This window comes from Vulpes vulpes, chromosome 12, assembly GCF_048418805.1.
Source record: "Vulpes vulpes isolate BD-2025 chromosome 12, VulVul3, whole genome shotgun sequence".
NCBI classification, from domain to species: Eukaryota; Metazoa; Chordata; class Mammalia; order Carnivora; family Canidae; genus Vulpes; species Vulpes vulpes.
The window spans coordinates 147,147,797-147,166,960 of record NC_132791.1 but is presented as its reverse complement, the minus strand read 5'-3'; the positions used below and the strand labels follow the sequence as shown (position 1 = coordinate 147,166,960).

Here is a 19,164-nt window from a genome sequence, read left to right as displayed (position 1 = left end):
TCTAGCTTCTCCAGGACTCAACACAGGATGGATTGAAATATGTATTAAACAAAGAAACATTCTCTCAAAGGAATTGAAATGCATTTTATTTTCAGACAACCTACCCAACATGTTTTTTTTTTTTCTTAAAAACAATACCTCCGCTCCAAATAAATCAAGGTCAAAATAAATGAAGAGCTCAAGAGGACATCAGTCCCATTTGTCTTAGTCCTGGCATTATGTGGATGAAAGGCAGGGTCCAGTTATGACAGCAGGTGATATGTCCAAAGAAATGGCCAAATTTGTTAACATGTTTCCATTTCTAAACCATCCTTAAAGAAAATCATATATGGGGTCACACCATCTTCACAGTAATCCAGCAAAGCAACCATTCCATCTGGATTCATGTTTTTGCTAATAAAGAACTTGTAGGGATGCCTGGGTAGCTCAGCAGTTGAGCATCTGCCTTCGGCCCGGGGCATGTTCCTGGAGTCCTGGGATCGAGTGCCACATCGGGCTCCCTGCATGGAGCCTGCTTCTCCCTCTGCCTGTCTCTCTCTCTCTCTCTCTCTTTCTCTGTGTGTGTGTGTGTGTGTGTGTCTCTCTCTTGAATACATTAAAAAAATATATTTTAAAAAAAAGAACTTGTAGGTTTTGAAATTAGCAACGATGTTCTTGATTGGTTCTTCAGCCCGTCGTAAAAGGTTTTCTCTTTTCTGGCCTCAGTGCTCCAAGTTTGCCTTTGACTGACTTCAAGTCATCTTTGTTGTATGTCTTGTAGGCTTTTTTTGTGAAGCTGGTTTCCTGCAAGCTATGGTTCATGACAATGACAATACTGGTGATGACTGTACTTTAGGTATCATTCACCCTCAGGGCTGTAGGTGAAGACATTTCCACAAATGAGTGAGTCATCAATGTTGCCCTCTCTCCTACTGACCTCCACCTCTGGGCACAGCCTGTGGGCCATCCCAAATCTTGGAGAACATCTTATCATGGTTAATGAGGTTTGGGTAGATGATTGTGATGGTGGCTGGAGGGAGACAATGGAGGTGCTAGCTTAGCAAGAGGTGGGAGCTCTGAGTGAGTGTGGTGCTGCCAGAGTAGCACTCAGGCAGAAGGAGAAGCAAGCAGAAAAGAGAGTTAGGTAAGTTTTGATAAATGTATACATCCACATAACTAATACCCCAACCATGATATGGACTATTTCCATCACATCAGAACATTCTTCATGACCCATTGGATGTAAATCTACAGAAGGAATCATTATTCTGGTTTCTAGCATAATAGCTTAGTTTTGCTTTTCCTGATTTTCAGATAAATGGAATTAGACAGTATATTAAATATTTTGTCTGGCATCTTTTACTCAGCATGTTTTCGAGACTCGTCCATATTATTGCATTTATGAGTAGTTCATTCATTTTTATGTCTGAGTAGATTTCAATATCATGAATATATCATATTGTCTATGCAATCTCCTGTTGATGGACATTTTATTTATGTCGGGGTATGATTACTATAACTAAAGTTGCTATGAACATTCACGTACAAGTTTTCTTATGGACACATAAATCTCATTTCCCTTGGATATATACGTAAGAGCAGAATTACTGAGTCATATAGTGAGTGTATGTTTAGCTCAATAAGAAATATATGGAATATATAGAAGTTCCAGTTGCCTTATACCTGTATACATTTCCTAGGGTGCCCACAATTAAGTATCACAAACTATCACAAAGTATCACAAAATATCAAAACAACTAAATTCTATTGTCTCACGATTCTGGGGAGTAGAAGTCCAAAATCAAGATATTAGGAAAGCCATGCTCCCTCTAAAGCCTCTAAAGGATTTGGGTGAGGATCATTTTTTCTCTTATAGCTACTAATAGCCTCAGATATTCCTTGACTTCTATCACTCTAATCTCTGCCCTCATCTTTACATGACTTTCTCCTTGTATTTCTGTCTTCAATTGTCATCTTCCTATAAGGACACCAGTCATATTGGGTCCATACTGTGATTCATCACATTACCTAACTACATCTACAATGAACTGTTTCCAAATAAGGTCGCATTCTAAGGTACTGATGGTTAGGACTTCAACATATCTTTTTTGGCGGGACACAATCCAACCCATAATAGCATCCTTGCCAACATTTAGTAATATCAGTCTTTTAATCCCTTACATTTTAGTGGCTATGAGGTCGTATTTAATTGTGTGGTTTTTTTTTTTTTTAGGTTTTATTTATTTATTAGAGATAGAGAGAGAGGCAGAGACACAGGCAGAGGGAGAAGCAGGCTCCATGCAGAGAGCCCGACAAGGGACTTGATCCCAGGTCTCCAGGATCCCACCCTGGACCAAAGGCGACGCCAAACCGCTGAGTCACCCAGGCTGCCCTAATTGTGGTTTTAATTTGCATTTACCTGATGACTAATGATACTAAAAATCTTATTTATTATTTATTTATTGGTCATCTATATATATCCTTTTCTATGAACTGACTAGGGAGGTTTTTATCCTATTTAATTTTGTGTGTGTGTTTGCAGCAGTGATTTGCTGGTAATGTATTGTGAATGTTTTATTTCTTTCTATAGCTTACATTTTCACTTTTTAAATTTCTCTTAATGTCATAGCTACAAAATTTTGGCTGCACAAACTGTGTATAGATATTCTCCTATGTTTTCTTCCATGAGCGTTATAATTTTAACATTTACATTTCAATCTACAATTTATTTAAATAGTGAAAACATATAGCCTTGTCTAATCTCAGAAGAAAAGGATTCAGTCCTATGCTAAGTATGAATGTTATCATAGGTTTTTCGGAGATGTACTTTATTAGATTGAGGAAGTTCCCTGCTAGTCCTACTTTGCTAAAACTCTTCTCAAAAAAACATGGTGAATTTTTTCAAATGCTTGTTGTTCTGCGTCTATCAAAATGATTATATTATTTTTCCCTTTTATTTAGGTAATGTGGTGAATCACATAATTGATTACTTTTAGAGATTTATTTGTTTATTTATTTGAGAGAGAGAGCACGAGCAGGGGTAGGGTAGAGGGAGAGGGAGAAGCAGGCTCCCCACTGAACAGGGAGCCCAATGTGGGGCTCCATCCCAGGATTCCAAGATCATGAGCCCAAGGCAGACTGCTAACCATCTGAGCCACCTATATGCTCCACATTAATTTTTAAGTCTCAAAACAACCTTGCATTCCTGGAATCACCCTTTTGATCATGATATATCACCCTTGTAAGAGTGAATTTGTTAATATTTTGCTAAGAATTTTTGCATCTATTGGGGCATCTGGTGGTTTAGTCCATTAAGAGTCACTCTTGATTCTGGCTCAGATCATGATCTCAGAGTTGTGAGATCAAGCTCTGCATCGGGCTCTGCTGAGTAGAATCTGCTTGAGATTCTTTCTCCTTCTCTGTCTGCCCCTCCCCCCACTGGTGGTATAAATAAATAAATAAATAAATTCTTTAAAAAAATTTTAAAAGAATTTTTAAAAATATTTTATTTATTTATTTATTTATTTATTCATTTATTTATTTATTTATTTATTTATTCATGAGAGACCCAGAGAGAGAAGCAGAGACACAGGCAGAGGGAGAAGCAGGCTCCATGCAGGGAGCCGGATGTGGGATTCCATCCCAGGACCCCAGGATCACGACCTGTGCCAAAGGCAGATGTGCGAGTGCTGAGCCACAAGGCATCCCTAAAATATTTTTTTAAAAATAATTTTTACTTCTATTGTGCATGAAGGCTGTTGATCTTTAATTTTCTGTTTTGGTACTATCTTTGTCAAGTTTTGGTATCAGGATTTACTGGCTTCATAAAATGAGTTAGAAAAAGCTCCCTCTCTATTTTCAGAAATGATTTGTCTAAAACTGGCATTATTTAATTCTTAAATGTGTGATTGAGTTGGTAGTACAGCCATCTGGGCCCAAGTTTTCTCTGTAGGAAAGTTTTTAATTACATATTCAATTTCTAAATAGATATGGGGCACTTCATATTTTCTATTCTTTTGAGAGTTGAAGTTTTGGTAATTGGTGATTCTTAAGAAATGTGCCCATTTCTTAACAGATGATGAGTTTATTAACACAAACTATAGTATTCTTTTCTTATATCCTTTTAATGTCTGTAGGATTTGAAATTATGCCTCTTTTATTATTTTGATATTGGTAATGGAGCTGATTGGTAGCTCCATGATTTTCTGGTGAAAATAAGATTATTATAATATGTATTTTTCTCTATTTTAAAATGTTTCTCTTTATCTTTGGTCTTAGTAATTGGACGATCATTTGCTTAGATGTAGTGCTGTTTCTGTTTATCCTCTTAGGAATTCTCTAACTACTTGGAATTGTGAGTTGATGTATTTCTACTAAATTAAGGAAAATTTTTAACTTTTCCTAAACAGAAAATTCTTTTTTTTCCTAAAAAGATAAATTATATCCCATACCCTCTTTCCTTTCTTTCTGATACTCTAATTACACGTATGTCAGCTTATTGTCCCACATGTCTGCAGTTTGGCTATTTTTATCAATAATTTTTTCTCTTTTCTTCAGTTTGGATAATTTCTATTTATTTATCTTCAAAGTGACTTTTCTCTTTTTTCTACAGTGTCTAGTCTTTTAAAATTTGTCCAGTACATTTTTCTTTTTTGACATTGTATGTTTCAGCTCCAGAATCTCAATTTTATTATTTTACAGTTCCCTTTTCTCTTTTGGGACTCCCTGCTTACCCATTTTGCTCCTCTCTTATTTGTAGTCCTTTAGCATACTTCTAATATCTGTTTTAAAAGTCCTGTCTCAACGCTAACATAGGGGTCATCTGTGGGCTTGCTTTTCTTTACTATGTTTTCTCTTTGACTGATGGTTTCCTGCTTTTCCAAATATCCAGTAATATTTTGTCCTGGATATTGTGGATGATGCATTATAGAGATAATGTATTTTTATATCCTTCCTCTAGAGAAAGTTGAGTTTGTACTAAGACAGCTAAGCTATTGGTAGATCACATCAATCTTATTTTTTCAAGTTTTATTGAGAAATAATTGACATACTATATAAATTTAAGATGTATAGCATGATAATTTGACTTACATAAGTTGTGAAATGATTATCACAATAGGTCCAGCTAACCTTCATCATCTCATGTAGATATAATATTCAAAAAAGAAAGAAGAAAAATAAATATTTCTCCTTGTGATAATAACTTTTAGGATTTATTCTCTTGACAGCTTTCCTATATATCATATAGCAGTGTTAGCTGTAATCATCATGTTGTACATTATATCCCCAGTACTTATTTACATTATAACTAGAAATCTGTACTTTTTGATGATCTAATTTTCTTCCACTTTTTTCTCTTCTCATCCTCTGCTTCTGATAACCACATGTCTGTATTCTGTTAATGTAAAATGGAAGTTTGCTTTAGGTTTTGTTATAGTGAATTTATTTCCATTTTGCATTTAATTCTAGATTGGAATCCTTAGTCCTAAACTACCCATAAGATGTGGCTTTTCTGAAGTTCTAGTGTAAAGTCTAAAATGTTTATCAGACTCTTCTTACTTGGCAGAATTTGGATTTCAAATTCTTTCTCTCTAGGTCCTCTCTAGGTAGTTAGAAACCTTTGCCTCCTAGCTGCTGATTTTTGCTAGGCTTCTTGGATTCTCACTCTGTGCATTTACTGTTTTGGAGTCAGCTAAAAGATTTGAAAGGAATTTGAATGAAGAATTTTTTTTTTTTTTGAATGAAGAATTTGAAGGATAGTACACAACTATTATTATAAAAGGTATGTTCCTCATCACTCAGGATAGGCTAAGTTGATCTGTAATGAACAACTAAAAAATCTCAGCTTTCAGTAGCTTTAAAAGGAATGAGAGTTGTAGCTTGCCTCAAACTAACACTCCAGCTGATAACAATTATGGACTGTGGCCTCTGGGTTTTATTTCAATGTTTATTTGAAAAAAATAAAGGTATCACACCAATCCCTTGATTTTAATCATATTCAATTACTTAAGTCAAGTTAATGAAAATGAGATTTGTCAATTTAAAAAATACTTGAAAAAATATTAGTACAATTGATGCCTGGAAATGGACAAAATTTCTGAGGCTGGTATCCAAATTACTGATGTATGACAAACAGTAGTATAAATTATTCTTATAAGTTCAAAGCACGTTTAGGTTAGGCTAAAAACTGTGTTTGCGATGGTTATTTGAACAAAAACAGTTAATTAAGATAATATGAAACTTTTTATTAAAAATTGACTATACTGGTGCATTACTAAGGAGGTATAGTTTTAGAAAAATATTGAATATGTTCATAAATTTTGAGGAATAATAGTAAGTTAATACTTAAACTATTTTAACTTGATGCTTTAACTAATACTACCATTAACTTTTCAATGTCTTTAGTTAAGTTGTAGTATCAGATCAGATAATGATCTCTCCACTTTGAATTTCTTTGTTTAGTTTAAAGTTTGTAGAATAAGCCCCTATTATAATGTATTTTGAGATTTGCCAATGATGAGTAAAAATAATTATGATTCTCTGAAAGATTATATAGTTTTGGCCTTGGCCATGCATATTTTACTACTTTTCAGCTTCTTTTTCTGCTGTTTCTTAAATGGCATCCCTATACTACATTGTTGAAAAATGGCATAGATCCACATGCCACTATTGTTTAAATGCAAGCCCATGACAACCTGAATCTAAAATGAATGCTTGAGTCAGGGTTAATGAATCAGTACATTCATAATTGGAAAATAAGCCTCTTTCTCTCTCCTCCTGACTTGCTGATACCTCTCATTAGCTGGTGGTTCTGAGAATGCCTTGATAAGCATCTGAAGGCAAAGTTGGATGGAAAAATATTCTAATCCTATTGATAGCAGAAGAAAAGGGAAAGGAATTGGGATTCTTCCCCCTATTTATAGTATTTTAATTAAGCTAAGACTTTGTTGTGTTGTTTACAACTAGGAGAAATACTACAGGCAGCTGCATTTTATATATTGAGTGGCTATAAATAGAAGAATTAATACAGAAAAGATTAAAAAGCTATGTGGATAATGGGTGTCTGTTACCTCCCAGCACACTATTATGCTTTTATTAAAGAAAGCCAATCTGTATACTCACTTTTTTGAAGTTGAATTTTTTAAGCTAGAAAGATTGGATCCAGAATTCTGAACCCAAGGATATATAAGAGAACCTCCCTTTTAACTCTCACTTAAAACTCTTTAAGCACAATTTGCAATCACACATTAGTTATATGACTTTTTATTTGAAACCTTTTCTTTCCTAAATAGGAAACCTTTCACTGCTATCAACTTCTGACATAGGACCTGACACAATAAAAATCCTCAACAAATATTTGTCAAATAATCAAAAGAATAATTTTTAAAGATACTGACTATATAAAGGTATTGCAAATACTTGTCCAATATAGCAAATAACATATACTAACTAATATAAACTCAATATGATGTTTTTTTAAAAAGACAGAAATGAGAAAAGAGAATGAAGTAATTAATAGGTCCACTTTTTCTAATGAAAATGCTAATATGAAAAGAGATTAAAAATTTTTACAGGGAATGTATAAATAAATTTTACAAAATTTTTAAGGAATTAGTGTAATACTACTTTTCCTGAATGTTCTCTTAATATAATCTACATGCCTAATACTGTGTCAACTTTTGTGTGGGATACGTATATGTGGAAAACCTGGAATCTGAGCTTAAAGGAGCTGATGTTCTAGAAGGAAAAACTGGTAAAGTCCTCAAACACCATTGGGTTGTGAATTTAGAAGATAGAGTGGTATTTTTAGTAAGAACTGGATTAGAAGATGTCAGCCCCAATCTTTGAAACTAGCTTCTTATAACACTAGTGTCCCTTTAAAATCCTATCATATGAGCAATATTTAAACCACAAACACCACCCAACCTCAATTCATCTTAAAACAATCAAATCACGTTAAATTTTTTCAATCCCTAGCTTCTGGGAAATCTTTTAAATTTTCCCTACTACTGGGACACCTGGGTGGCTCAGTGGTTGAGTGTCTGCCTTAGGCTGGGACATGATCCTGATCGTGGGATCGAGTCCCACATCAGGCTCCCTGTGAGGAGCCTGCTTCTCCCTCTGCCTAGGTCTCTGCCTCTCTCTCTGTGTCTCTCATAAATAAATAAATAAATAATCTTTACAAAACTGTTCCCTATAATTTACTCCCTTTTTTTCTGAATTTCAATTTTTCAAGAACTTATACACTGCCATTCATACTTAGGACAAAAATATATAGCTGATTAAAAAAATACCATATCAATCTGTGAGGGAGAAAAGTGGATAAACATTCAGTTCTCTCCTCTTTTTTTTTTTTTTAATTTTCTCTTTTTCTTTTCTCTCTCTCTCTTTTTTAGAATTAAAGCAATCCAAGTTCTAGTTTAAAAAGTCAAGTAATACTACAAGTAGTTTGGAACAGTTGTCCATCCTGCCAGACTCCATTACTAATTTCATTCTGCATAAGGAAGCATTTCCAACTCTTTCAGCCATTTCTTCTGGCATTTACCTCTATACTTCTAAATTACATGTTAAGTGCTATTTCTTGATCTTTTTTCTTTCCATTTTAAATATTACCTGCCAGCTTCCTGCGATGAAAGACTCTCAGATCTCTAATCCCCACAGAAGTACACATTTCCTTTTTCTTCATCTTTTCAAAATAGTTACATCATCATTTGTGGTTAAATTATTACTCAGTATTTTCATTATTAAAACTACAAAATATTATTTTCACCTAAGCCACAAGGATTCTCTTAATAAAAGCACCCAAACATGTCTTAATTATCTCTAAGTTTTCTGGCAGAACTAAGAAGTCTTCTTTCCATATTTTCAAATACAGCAGATAATCTCTCATGTCATTTTTCTCGTAGCTGGACATCCTTCTTGTGCCTCTCTGTTCTCTCTTACCTACACTGGATGCTCTTTTGGGATTGTCTTAATTCCTTATTTGACAATTTTTCTGCCAAATGTCAGTATCTATAGATATTTGCCTCTTAGGTTGCTTAGTTGTCTAGAGGAAGAGAATAGAAAACAGTTATTTATTTACTGAACATTTGACGTGTGTCAGGCACTAAGGTTTGTGTCTCAAATAATTGTTTCACTTGATGCTCCTATAAAATCCACTGGTGGATGAAGAAATGGCAGCTCAGAGAACTGAAATTATTTGTTCATGGTAACACAGCTAGCAAATGTCATCGATAGATTTCAAATCCAGGCCTATCTGACTTCAATAAACATACAATATTATTTTAATACCCTTGACTAGTCCTAGAAGACTGGAGAGAAGTCACAAGAAAAATAGACTCTTTTATGTCATGTCAAGAAATTAGATCATATCTGATAAGAAAAAGGGAAGACCTGGAAGTCCTTTTTCTTTATTCTTCCTTTTTTATCTTTTATCTTTCCCTCAGATTCCAAGTTCCATTATACTTGCTGCCACCTCCTGTCACCATGTCAAGGACGTTATGTTCTTGACTCTGCCATGGACAGTGATGACAAATCTTGACATTTTTCTATGGGAATACCTACAAAACAACAAACCTCTCTCTGGATAATACTTATTGCCTCATCTGTTGTTACTTTCAGGCATGCTAAAAAATGCGAAAAATCTCTCTTCCGAAGACTTTTTCTCTCCTCCAGGGATGAGAATTATGCTATGAATGTAATCAAGAATTCCTTTTGGCTACATATAAGACAAAATACTGACAAGTAAATATGCCTATTTTATCTATTAATCAAGAAAATTAATTTATATCAAGACATCCCAATGAACATGTTCAGGGGGCAGTTTGGGATCCAAATTGGAATCCCAAAAAGAGATGAGAACTGCAGAGAAAGATTTGTGAGTATCTTTACTGAATTTATAGTTGAAGCAGCAAAATTAGTAGATTGCCTGGGGAGAGAATATGTTCCTGGTCGTGTAGACTTTTTTATAAAAATATTTCTCATAGATAAAAATAAATGCCTTATCTCTGCATTTTTGAAATGTAAAAGGTGAATTTTCAGTTAAATTTTCAGTTAATTCAGAGTTTTCAAAAAGAATGAATACTTATATATAGCTAAAAATATTGATTTAAAGCAGACATGAAAAACCTTCATATATGGAAATATACATATGACATAATAGTAAATAGGAAAAACAGGACACAAAATCAAATGCATTTACTGATTACACTGTTATAAAAATGAGGGATTTTTTTATGAGTATCAGAAAAAACCTCAGAGATGTTAATGATTGGGTTTTTAAAGAATTAATGCATTTTGCTGACAAGTTAATATAAATATTTGTAGAAAAATACTTTAAAACTTGAGATAATCTTTAAAGCAGTTACTAATGAAAATTTATTTACAACTTTTTGGGGACTCATAATAAAAAATATTAATTCAATTGTGCTCTCAAGGCATAGAAATGCATCTTATTTGTTTTCAAGTGGAAATTGCCATAGAGCATATTTTCTGAATTTACAGAATAAACATATTTAAAGTATGATGCACTTAAGAAAAAAATATTATCTAAGTCTTTGCTAGAGACCACCACATCTAGAACTAATTTCCTGAGGTCCTGTGGTAGCCCAGATCTCATAATAAAACCCCTATCATGGGGTTTTTTTAAGTACTAAAATCTAGTAAAGAGAATTCCAGTGGTTATTCCAGAACTTTGTGAAGATCTAAGCCATGTTATAGGAAATTCTGAGAATTCTGAAAATGCCTTCAAGACTAGAAAGCAAAAGCAGACTTTTCATTTCTTTTAAGTATCCTTACTTTATCTAGTAGCTGTAAACTGTTCAACAGTAGGACAGACTCAATAATCTCTTAGTGTACTTTATTTAGAATGGCTTCAATAAATGTCCCTTGTTGATACTTTTAAAAATTATTAGTATACATATAGATTCTTTTCACAGGTTGCAAGAGACATAAGGAATCTACTTACTATTAAAACTTTGTTTTCATCTCTTGTAAATTATTGATTAGCCTTAATCTGGATATAGGTTGGTTCATATTTGAGATCATTGCATACATATTTTTCTTTTCTTTTTTTTCAATAAATTTTATATCATATGTGCATATCCATGTGTCATCTTTTATGAGTATTGTCAAACATTGTCTTGGAAAACAGTAAACTTTTGTATAATTTATGAAAGGCAAAACTCTTACCACCCAGAGACTAAACACCAACTAGATTGCTTCCAAATGTGTTTACTTACCGTATTCCTATTTTTAAATATTTAGCTCATTTCTGATTTTTCATGCATTTAGGGGTATGCTAGATATATATTTTTATATAAATTGCTCCCCCTTAGGATTATGTCCTTATGAGAGATTCCTTAAGAGTGAGATTACAAATTGAAATTCAACTAACATTAATTGACCACCTACAAATTGGACAACTTGTGCTTTTTCAGACATTAGGTTAAAAGCTAAAATTACTGGGGATCCCTGGATGGCTCAGTGGTTTAGGGCCTGCCTTTGGCCCAGGGTGTGATCCTGGGGTCCCAGGACTGAGTCCCGCATTGAGCTCCCTACATGGAGCCCACTTCTCCCTCTGCCTGTCTCTGCCTCTCTCTCTCCCTCCCTCTCTCTGTGCGTCTCTCATGGATAAATAAATAACATCTTTTTTTTTTAATGCTAAAATTATTTACAAATTGGTACATTTCTTTCTCACGACTTTTCTTATAAATATAGATTTATTGTTCTTATAATTTACATTCTGCTTTTTAAAAATATAATACAGATATCTGAAACATTTTCCTTGTTAGTAAGAAAGTGTGAGAAAGAATAACCTGAACTTCACATAATTCAGAATTGCGAATAGCCAACCTAGTATATAGCACAAAGCCTGGAATCTTAACTTGTGGCTCGGCGGGCTTATAGATTGCCTTGTGGCAGAGATATCAAAAGGATGACAACAAGATTAAGAAAATAAAATGAAGAAAATAAGGAAATACACTCAAATAATTTCACTTCTATATTTAGCATTATTTCTCCTGTTTATTTACATAGGTATCTTATATATTTATTACAGAAAAATTAGAAAATACAAATTTAAAAAAGGAAAAGAAAGTCACCCTGTGTTGTACTACATAGAAACTATTAATACATGGATACATAGCTTCCAGGGAAGTAAAATCTGAAGTACAGAAAAATCAAGAATTCTCTGTACTTTATTTTGTTAGTCTCTGTGTCAATTTTTCTACTTTTCAGCAGCTTTGAGTAGAACCCATGCTGGTGCCGGTTCTGGAAACTAGAAGCATTTCTCTATCAGAGAATGTACAAAATTTCAGTCTCATCATTAGCCTGAAAATAATTCAACCTCCCCCACTTACCACTCATCTATATCCCCCCAAAAAGGGAAGAATTCTGACCAAGTTAATGCTTTATCTTTTCACTAGCTCCAACTCCATCTTTTAATGAATTATTTTCTGTTCAGGTCTGCATTTTAATGTTGATCAAGGTGGACCTGGGAAGAGAAACAAATGACTAACATTCCATTGACAAAGACCAGTTATATGGTCCTTCATGGAGCAAAGGGTGGCTGAGAAATGTAGTTCCTAACTTAAAAGCTGCTATGGAGAAGGAACATAAAGTCTGATGATCTGTTAGCCATTTCTGCCATAACTCAAAACATTGAATATTTTTATATATTTTTAAGCATTTGTCTTTTTTTTCTTTGTGTGTGTGCATGCGTGCGTGCGTGTGTGTGTGTGTGTGTGTGTGTATGTGTGTGTGAACAGACGGTTGATGTTTTGGTCCTATTTTTTAATTGGGAATTCATGCATTTTTTTCATCAACATCCTTGAGTTCTATGTAACTACGGACACTGATATTTTAGCTGTTATGTTTTTGAAAATTGTGTTCCCCGGTTTGTTATTAGTTTTTAAATTATATTTATGATTTCTTTTGATTTATAATATAAGCATCATGTCAAATCCTTCAATTTTTTAAATTCTTTATTGTGTTTTAGTTGACTCTGTTCAATTTTTTTCTCAAAGACCAAAAAGCTATATATTAAAATATTCCTGTGTTGTTTAAGATAGTTAAATGTAATATAACTTTAATTTATTTTGATAAATAGCATGAGGTACAAATGTTAGTTTGGTGTTTTGTTTTGTTTTTTTTCCAGAGTAGCCAATATCTATAACACTCTTTACTTTCTTTTTTTCTTTTTTTTTTTTTTAACACTCTTTACTTTCTTACTTTTCCTTGTGTATTAAGTTTTTGTACCTTCCTGTTTCAGCTTTGGGGTTTTATCTATTTAATTGACTTTTTATTTTTTTTTAATTTAAGTATAGTTGACACCCAATGTTACATTAGTTTCAAATGCACAACATAGTGTTTCTCCAACTCTATAGTTATTCTATGTTCCTCACAACTATAAATATGATTTGTCACCATGGAACACTATTACAACACCATTAACTATTATCCCTATGCTGTACCTTCTATTGCTGTATCTCCCACTCCCCTTCCACCCATTTTGCTCATCCCTTATCTCCCTCCCCCCGGTAACCACCAATTTGTCCTCTGTATTTATGAATCTGTATCTGCGCTTTTTTAAAAAAAATTATTTATTTATTCAGAGAGAGCAAAAGAGAGGCAGAGACACAGGCTCCACGCAGGAAACCCAACGTGGGACTCGACCCTGGGTCCCCAGGATCACACCCTCGGCCGCAGGCGGCACTAAACCGCTGCGCCACCGGGGCTGCCTGTATCTGCTTCTTGTTTGTTTATTCATTTATTTTCTGTTTAGATTCCACATATAAGTGAAATCATATAGTATTTGTATTTCTTTGTCTGACTTATTTCACTTAGCATAATAACCTCTAGGCTCATCCATGTTGCAGCAAATGGCAAGATCTCATTCTTTTTTATGGCTGAGTAATATAATACCCCATTGTGTGTGTGTGTGTTTGTGTACACCACACTTATTTATCTATCAGTGCATACTAGGGTTGCTTCCATATCTTAGCTATTAGTTTTCTGGTGGAGTCTTTAGGGTTTTCTAGATAGAGTATCATGTCATCTGCAAATAGTCTTTTTTTAGCTTCTTCTTTACCAATCTGGATATCTTTTATTTCTTTTTCTTATCTTATTGCTGTGGCTAGGACTTCCAGTACTATGTTGAATAGAAGTGGTAAGAGAGGACATCCTTGTCTTAGTGGAAAAGCTCTGTTTTTTGCCATTGAGTATGAGGTTAGTTGTGAGTTTTTCACATATGGCCTTTATTATGATGAGATATGTTTCCTCTCAACCCACTTTGTTGAGAGTTTTTATCATGAATAGATGTTGGATTTTGTCAAATGCTTTTTCTGCATCTATTGAGATGATCATATGGTTTTTATCCTTTCTCTTGTTTATGTGATATACTGGTTGATTTGCAAATATTGAACTACCCTTGCATTCCAGGAATAAATTCTACTCAATTGTGGTGAATAACTGTTTTAATGGATTGTTGATTTTGGTTTGCTAATATTTTGTTGAGGGTTTTTACATCTATGTTTATCAGAGTAATTGGCCTACAGTTTTCTTTCTTTCTTTCTTTCTTTCTTTCTTTCTTTCTTTCTTTCTTCTTTCCTTTTTGTGGTGTCTTTGTCTGATTTTGATATCAGGGTAATGCTGGCCTCCTAGAAATGTACTTGGAAGCTTTCCTTCCTCTTGTATTTTTTGGAATAGTTTTCTACTAGGCATTAATTCTCATTTAAATGTTTGGTAGAATTTATCTGTAAATCCATTTAATCCTGGGCTTTTGTTTGTTGGGAGTTTTTTGATTACTGATTCAATTTTGTTACTATTAATTGTTTTCACATTTTTTTATTTCTTCCTGATTCAGTTTTGGAAGATTATATACTTTCAGGAATTTATCCATTTCTTCAGATAATTTTTCATAGTATTCTCTTATAATACTTCTGAGATGTCAGTTGTTATTTATCCTCTTTCATTTCTGATTTTACTTATTCATGTCCTCTCTCTTTTTTTCTTGATTACTCTGGCTAAAGGTTTATCAATTTTGTTTATCTTTTCAAAGAACCAGGTCTTGGGACGCCTAGGTGGCTCAGCAGTTGAGTGTCTGCCTTTGGCTCAGGGAGTGATCCCAGGATCCGGGATCAAGTCCCACATTGGGCTCCCTGTGAGGAGCCTACTTCTCCCTCTGCCTATGTCTCTGCCTCTCTCTGTGTGTCTCTCATGAATAAATAAATAAATCTTAAAAAAAAAAAAAAAAAAGAACCAGGTCTTGGTTTCACTGATCTTTTCTATTGATTTTGTTTAGTCTCTATTTTGTTTATTTCTGCTCTGATTTTTACTATTTCCTTCCTTCTATTAACCTTGGACTTTGTTCTTTTGCTATTTCCTTTAGGTATAAGGTTAGATTGTTTATTAGAGATATTTCTTATTTCTTGAGGCTATAAATTTTCTTCTAGAACTGCTTTTGTTGGGGCACCCAGGTGGCTCAGTGGTTGAGCATCTGCCTTTGGGTCAGGTCTTAATCCCCAGGTTCTGGGATCAAGTTTCACATCAGGCTCCTTGCAGGAAGTCTGTTTCTCCCTCTATCTATGTCTCTACCTCTCTCCCTGTGTCTCTCATGAATAAATAAATAAAATCTTCCAAAAAAAAAAAAAACTGTTTTTGTTGTGTCCCAAAGATTTTTGGACCATGTGTTTTCATTTTCATTTGCCTCCATGTATTTTTTTTGTTGTCTCCACGTATTTTTTTATTTCCTCTTTGACCTCTTCATGGACTCATTGCCTATTTAGTAACATGTTGTTTAGCCTCTATGAATTTGTGTTTTTTCCAGTTTTTTCTTCTTGTGATTGATTCCTAGTTTCATACTGTTGTGGTTGAAAGGATTCATGATATGATTTCAATATTCTTATATTTATTGAGACTTGTTTTGTGGCCTAACATATGATCTATCCTGGAGAATGTCCCATGTATGCTTGAAAAGAATGGGTATCCTGCTGTTTTGGGATGGAATGTTCTGTGCATATCTGTTAAGTCCATCTGATCTAATGGGCTGTTCAAAGACCCTGTTTCCTTATTGATTCTCTGCCTGAATAATCCAATCATTGATATAAGTGGGAGTGTAAAGTACCCCACTACTATTATATTACTGTCAATTTCTCCCTTTATGTCTATTAACATTTGATTTATATATTTAGGTCCTGCAATGTTGGACGCATAGATATTTACAATTGTTATATTTTTTTGTAGCATTGACCCCTTTATCATTATGTAATACTCTTCTTTCTCTTTTTACAATCTTAGCTTTAAAGCCTGTTGTGTCTGATGTAAATATTGCTACTCTGACTTTTTTTTCTTTTTTCTTTTTTCTTCCATTTGCATGGAATACTTTTTTTCATCCTTTCACTACCAATCTGTATGTGTCTTTAGATATGAGGTGAATCTCTTATAGCCAGCATACAGATGGATCTTATATTTTATATATATATTCCACCAAACTGTGTCTTTTATTTTTATTTTTTGCAGGGCTTTGAACTCATAACCTTGAGATCAAGAGTTGGATGCTCAACCGAATGAGCCACCCAGGTGCCCCAAAACTATGTCTTTTCATTAAATCATTTAGACCATTTACATTTAAAACGATTATTGACAGATATGTACTTACTGCCATTTTGTTCATTGTTTTCTTGTTTTTGCAATTATTCTCTGTTCCTTTCTTCTCTTACTCCTCCCTTGTGATTGATGACTTTCTGTAGTGTTATGCTTGGCTCTCTTTCTCTTTATGTTTTGTGTATCTATTACGGGTTTTGGGTTTGTGGTTACCATGAGATTCATATATAACATTCTAAGTATAGAGTAGTCTATATGAAGTTGATGGTCACTTAAATTTAAACATATTTTAAAAGAAATTTGTTTACTCCCCTCCCCCATAATTCATGTATATGTTGTCATATTACACATCTTTTTATTCATAATTTTCTTACTTCTAATTATGGCCTTTATTTTCCACCTAATGAAGTACTTTTAGCATTTCTTATAAGGCCCATTTAGTGGTGATGAACTCCTTGGACTTTTATTTGTGCGGGAAATTCTTTTTCTCTCCTTCAATTCTGAATGATAACCTAGCCAGATAGAATATTCTTGGTTGTAGAGTTTTTTTACCTTCAAGTCTGGATATATCATGTCACTCTCTTCTGGCTAATAAAATGTCCACTGAAAAATCTGCTGATAAACTTAGGGATGTTTCCCTTGCATATAGCTTTTTGCTTCTGTCTTGCCACAGAGACAAAAAAGAAGGAAAGATAACTTTTTATCTTTTATTTTTATCTCTAACTTTTGACATTTTAATTATTCTGTTTTGTGCTGTGAACTTCCTTGGTTTCATTTTGTTTGGAACTCTCTTTGCTTCCAAAATCTGGATGCCTATTTCCTCCCCCAGGTTAGGGAAGTTTTTAGCTACTATTTCTTCAAATAAAGTCTCTGTTCCTTTCTCTCTCCCTTCTCCTTCTTCTAATGCAAATATTTGTTTGCTTTATGCTGTCCAAGAGATCCTTAATCCCTATCCTCATTTTTAAAAACTCTTTTTTCTGTTTGCTATTCAGGTTGGATTCCTCTCATTACTCTGTCTTCCAGATCACAGATCCATTCTTCTGCACCCATTAATCTACTGTTGATTCCCTCTGTGTATTTTTTATTTCAGTTATTGTATTCTTCAACTCTGATTGGTTCTTTTTTAAATACTTTCTATCTCTTTGTTGAAGTTTTCACTGAGTTCTTCCACTCCAGTCCAGTGAGCATCTTTATGATGATTTATGATAGTTACTTTAAAATCTTTATCAGGCATATTGCTTATCTCAGTTTCCTTTAGTTCCTTTTCTGAGGTTTCATCTGTTCTTTCATTTGGAGCATATTCTCTGTTTCCTAACTTTATATTTGTCTTTGAATTAATACTATACCACTTCAGTTATTTCACTGTAACTGCTAGTGGACAATGTTCCACTAAATAGTCATTTTTTTCAATAACTGCCTTGTTATTTATATCTCTTCCATTTTAGAGGCAATTTCTAGAATTATTTTGATACATTCTTAAAAAGTAAAACTAAACAAAACTAAAAGACAACCGACAGAATGGGAGAAGATATTTGCAAACGACATATCAGATAAAGGGCTAGTTTCCAAAATCTATAAAGAACTTATTAAACTCAACACCAAAGAAACAAACAATCCAATCATGAAATGGGCAAAAGACATGAAGAGAAATCTCACAGAGGAAGACATGGACATGGCCAACATGCACATGAGAAAATGCTCTGCATCACTTGCCATCAGGGAAATACAAATCAAAACCACAATGAGATACCACCTCACACCAGTGAGAATGGGGAAAATTAACAAGGCAGGAAACCACAAATGTTGGAGAGGATGTGGAGAAAAGGGAACCCTCTTACACTGTTGGTGGGAATGTGAACTGGTGCAGCCACTCTGGAAAACTGTGTGGAGGTTCCTCAAAGAGTTAAAAATAGACCTGCCCTACGACCCAGCAATTGCACTGTTGGGGATTTACCCCAAAGATTCAGATGCAATGAAACGTCGGGACACCTGCACCCCGATGTTTCTATCAGCAATGGCCACAATAGCCAAACTGTGGAAGGAGCCTCGGTGTCCATCGAAAGATGAATGGATAAAGAAGATGTGGTTTATGTATACAATGGAATATTACTCAGCAATTAGAAACGACAAATACCCACCATTTGCTTCAACGTGGATGGAACTGGAGGGTATTATGTTGAGTGAAATAAGTCAATCAGAGAAGGACAAACAGTGTATGTTCTCATTCATTTGGGGAATATAAACAATAGTGAAAGGGAATATAAAGGAAGGGAAAAGAAATGTTGGGAAATATCAGGAAGGGAGACAGAACATAAAGACTCCTAACTCTGGGAAACGAACTAGGGGTGGTGGAAGGGGAGGAGGGCGGGTGTTGGAGGGGAATGGGTGACGGGCACTGAGGTGGACACTTGACGGGATGAGCACTGGGTGTTTTTCTGTATGTTGGTAAATTGAACACCAATAAAAATTAATTTAAAAAAAAAAGTAAAACTAATATTTTATTTAGAATTTTATAAATCCACAAAATCATCTTTAAAAAACGACAGCTTTAGGGATGCCTGGGTGACTCAGTGGTTGAGCATC

The 19,164-nt window shown here is 34.1% G+C and overlaps 1 pseudogene; it reads right to left on the bottom strand.

The window, feature by feature from the left end:
- Positions 1-284: 284 nt before the first annotated feature.
- LOC112907910 (translationally-controlled tumor protein-like) lies at positions 285-8,665 on the bottom strand (annotated as a pseudogene).
- Between the last annotated feature and the right edge of the window lie 10,499 nt (positions 8,666-19,164).